The sequence below is a fragment of the Papaver somniferum genome, chromosome 10 (assembly GCF_003573695.1).
Source record: "Papaver somniferum cultivar HN1 chromosome 10, ASM357369v1, whole genome shotgun sequence".
In the NCBI taxonomy this organism is placed as follows: domain Eukaryota; kingdom Viridiplantae; phylum Streptophyta; class Magnoliopsida; order Ranunculales; family Papaveraceae; genus Papaver; species Papaver somniferum.
The window spans coordinates 80113334-80118066 of record NC_039367.1 but is presented as its reverse complement, the minus strand read 5'-3'; the positions used below and the strand labels follow the sequence as shown (position 1 = coordinate 80118066).

At 33.6% G+C, this 4733-nt stretch overlaps 1 long non-coding RNA gene across 3 annotated transcripts; it reads right to left on the bottom strand.

Annotated features, from left to right (window-relative positions):
- Nucleotides 1-423: 423 nt before the first annotated feature.
- LOC113319389 lies at nucleotides 424-3997 on the bottom strand. Of its 3 annotated transcripts, XR_003345423.1 has the most exons (7): nucleotides 3487-3997; nucleotides 3261-3295; nucleotides 3098-3165; nucleotides 2944-2985; nucleotides 2253-2412; nucleotides 1704-1791; nucleotides 424-1162 (listed from the first exon to the last, which is right to left on the bottom strand). It is a non-coding gene; the product is annotated as an uncharacterized LOC113319389 (long non-coding RNA). The 3 variants fall into 3 exon arrangements; XR_003345421.1 differs by lacking the exon at nucleotides 2944-2985 and having other exon boundaries at nucleotides 3098-3168; XR_003345422.1 differs by lacking the exon at nucleotides 2944-2985.
- Nucleotides 3998-4733: the final 736 nt, after the last annotated feature.

Genomic DNA, 4733 nt, shown 5'->3' with positions numbered 1-4733 from the left:
CCTATAGACACGCAGTTGGTTTTTAGCGTTGCCATTGGTTATCCTATAGACACGCAATACATGTTTAACGTGGCTATATGTGATGTTTAGCCACGCCTATAAAATATTTGATACAATCTTGTACGCCCACGAAATATAGATTTCGTGATATATGATGGAATTCCAGCCGTTCATTTCACCATTCATCGTGTGTGAATCTTTACCATTAATTTTAAACCAAAACTAACGACCATGATGAAATTTCAATTACTAAGCTAGATGGATCTGTTACCGTCCACGTGTAACCATCTCGAATGTGCATCTTTTACCATCCACGTGTAACCATCACAAACCACGTACGTGGTTACATCTCTAACCGTACATATCCTATAAAATTGTTGAAAGATGATAAAATCTCAGCAAAATAATATTTTATAGATATAATTAACAAAATAACAAATTTATTTATAAATACATAGTTTCAACGGAATAAAAAGAGAATTCAACAACACATTTCAAATAAGATTTAATCAAATCAAATGTTACAAAACAAATTGACTCTTGTGTGTGTACATATAAACCTGGAAGCATAAAAATAAATCTGAAAACATGACATAAGCACCAATAGCAGCCATCATAAACGGTGGTGATTTGAACAGTATAATAGCACAGCACATCTAGCACATCTTCTGGACAGTGGATTTGAACAATACCCAACCCAGGCTAACCTCAACAAATTCCCCTTCTTGATTTCCTCCTTGAATTCTTGTTACCTAACATCAACATGACATAAGCACTTATACAAATTCCCCTTCTTGATTACCTAACATCAACAAAACAACCAATAAACTACTGTCAGCATCAGCAATCAACAAATTTTATTTGCTTAATAAAACAAGTATGCAACATAGTTTCCTATCCTCATCCTTCAGTTTCCCATCTTGCTTATCTGAATGTGTAACAGTTGGTCGCAGTATCTGTAGCACTGAAATGATTTATAAGATCTAACACAAATACATAAACTCAATTTGTTTAACCATAAATTAAAAAAAAAAAAAAAAACAGATTTATCCAAACAATATAATCAATGTAGGAGGCTTTCTTAGGGAAGTAGGGACTCAGCGCTTGTGAATATGAAGGTCACTTCAAGTAGCATTACATGTCAGAAACAAGTTCATTAAACCTGAAAAGCAAAAGCACAGCAGGCAATATATTAAGACAATATCCAAAAAAATATTCAACAAAAAGTAAATTTCCAACTATCAATTACAACATAATAACAATTTTATCTAAGAGGGAAATACTCTTATTAAATATGAACAATACAGTATGTGGAATCGACCATGATATGAATTGTGAGAGACAGAGAGAGAGAGAGAGAGAGAGAACAAATTTTTCGGTTTTTCAACTAAATCTGCAGCTCTTCTTGAACTTCGGCTTCTATTTGGCGAGCTATCTTATTAGATATACCTTAGCTTTCCCTTGTAAGACATCTTGAGGATGAAAAACTGAACATGTTCTACAAGGTTGATTATCACAATGACGGCAGACACAAGTCAAATTTCAATAAAATAAGAACCTAACACAATATTCAAGTTACCAACTCTGAATTACATTTTAGCCGAGTCCAGTTTACGACATCTATGTTCTACAAGATTGATTATCAGGGATAAGGATTTCTAACTAAGGTTTAAAAATAAATATAGAGTTTTGATGATACTCACCTAGGGAAAGTACTCCAAAGGATCCTAGCAGGAGCCTTAAAATGAATAGGACCATGGGAAGGTCATCCTATTAGTGCATGCCTTTTCACTGCAAACACCATAAAATCATTCATGTTGAAAAGAGTAAGTAATCTACAAAAACAAGTTGAACAGAGAAGTTTGTATTCAACTATAAGACCTAGTAGTCTTGGTAATATGTTTATAGCTTTACATTCTTCATCGAGACTTGGGCATGCTCTTATTTTAATAAGTTGCAGACTGCAGGATATGTTAATCCTTGGTATTAATTCAGCTTCAGCACAAGGTAAGGTTTATCATTATGTTCAAGTCTAAGCAATGATATTAAGAAGCTACGTTTCTAACCCAAAAAAAGTATATTTGTCAGAAGGAAAAATAACACCATACAAACTAAAAAAAAAAATTATAGGCAAAACGAAATCTAATAGTATAAAAAAGATAAAAGATTAACAAAAAAAGATAAAAGAATTTTTTTTTAAATTTAAATTTTTAATGCATCATTGTTAGGTTATAAGAGTGTTGAGTATGTACCATAGATGCCCTCCAGATATACATAATGGAGAAGTTCAAAGGCAACCAGTAATGGTGTTGCAACAACAACATGCCAATTTCCAACAGAACTGCAGCTCTGAAGCTCTTTCCATCAAGAGAGTGCAACCAGGCTTTCCTTCATCTAAAACCTTAAAAAGGGCTGCAGGAGTTTCAAATAATACCATCTGTCTGTTAGAACCTCTACAAACCCGAAAAGAAACAAGTAAAATCAGCTCATTAAGGTAAAAACGATTGTTCACATTTACTGATACTATTACCAGATACAGACAGTAACAAATCAAATACAAAACGACAATCCCAGGTATGGCTAACATTTCAAATCTGGCAAGGTGAATGGACAGAAAATAGCATACAGATCTTCTCACATGCATAAAACCAGCTGCATGACAAGATGAACAGTATGAGAAATTGTCAAATGATTAGATGCTTTCACACCACCCCATATCTGTATTGCACCAACCTCTAAAGCTATATCAGTTTCCATCTGGAATATATCCATGCAAAATTAAGTGGTGAAAATCACTGAATCGGAAGACCATATAGCACACCAAAAAATATCATCTCAGAAATGGTTTTTTCTCACCAAAAATTTTGATTTGGAAAGTAACAACATACCCACATACACTTAAACCAACACAACATAGGAAACTTAATCAAGACAACAACAAACCTAATATTCAGATTCACAAGTAGACCTGAACTTCAATTACTTCTAAAAGACCAAAAAAAAGTCATCAGCAATCACCAGATAACCAAATTCCAACCTAACTCATTAAAACATAGATCGAATAAAATTTGTAAATGAACAAAAGAACAATCAAAACCTGTAAGAACAAGAGGAGCAGAAGATTTGGTTAATGGTATTAGCATAACCAACCCCACCACCAATTGTCTGCTGCATTCAAAACAAGGAAACATTGATTATTCTTTATAAGACTTAACTCAAAATAGTCAGTTAAGATGAGAGTTTTATGATTTGCAAGAAACCTGAGGTGGTTGCGGTTCTTGTGACTGATTTCTAACTGTTACGAAAAAATCAATCGAAAATCAGATTTTGAAAAGCAGAAAAAAAATACACAGTAACCAAAAAAATCAAAATTATTTAACTTTGATCTTAATCACCCTGAATTTTTACGCTGTAAATAATCAATCCCAGGAATAACTGAAATTGAAATTTATAAAACACATTAAATTGAAATTTAACTTTCATCACCTTGTTAGTAGAATTGAAGAATCGATGCCCTAACAATTTCTATATTCAACGAAGATTGACCGATCCCCAAATCAATTTTGTACTTTGTCGATTTACGCTGAAGAAACACAGTGACTTCCAAATTGAACGCAATACAGACTCAATCAAACCAAATCTGGTGATGTAAGGAAATAACAAGAGAAAGAAATCGATAATAAGACTTATATCATCTGGGTTTCAAGTTCCACGTTATAAACCCTAAACAAACAAAGAACAACTTTCATGACCTAGAAGCAGCGGAAATGGAGTTTAGGTTTTCCAACTTCCATGAAGAACCGGTGACGGAGGATACAGAGAGAGATGGATAAGGAATCAGTGAGGAGGCGGAAACTCGAGGATTCTTCTGGGTTCGTTCCAGAAGTAAAGGTGGTATAGTTGTGACTGAGCTAGGTTTTTCGTTTACTCGAGAGATGTGAGGTTTGGACTTTTGAGATCGTGGGGTAAGAGAAACATGAGAGAGAGGGGAGGGAAAAAAAATTGTTTTTTTTTTTTGTGAAGCATTTTTTTTTTGGCAACCTATAGGTTAGGAGCCCAACCCAACTAGACTAATGCCAGTTGGTTAACTTACTTTGAAGTTTAGTCATACGGATTCTGGAGATTTTTGAACGGTGGATATTTTAACTTAGGGTTGTCATACGGATTCATTGTAAACAGCTAGAGAACTTTGTATCATGATGTATATTTTTGTGGGTAATTTCAAGACAAACTTTACATGATTTCTAATAAGAATTTCATTTTGAAAGAGAAAGTGTTTACTTTGATTTCAAAAATAAGAATTTCATTTAGAAATAGAGAATGTTTACTTGATTTCGAAGTTGCTTAGAGTTTTGAAAATCTATAAATAGAGAGACTCATGCAACAGGATTCTTAATTCCTGACACTTTTGTGTCCTAGTTGCTTTCTAGTGTCGTCCTCTATGAACCTAGGTTTCTTCTAAGAAACATAATTAGGTTACTACTTAAAAACATCGTTCAGGGATTCGTGAAACTAGCTCTGATTATATTTTACCTGATAGTTCGTGTATCATGATCTTCTTTTTATTGATCTTCGAAGTTCTTGTTATCTCAGATTAGGAACGAGATGGGTAAAAATCACAAAGTTCTCTTCAACTTTTACTTTATGATTCCTCAAGATATATATCTAAACTCTTCTTCGATTTGTTGGGATTCTTATTGAGAGGTGGTTAGTAATTGAGGTTTCTCGGCTGA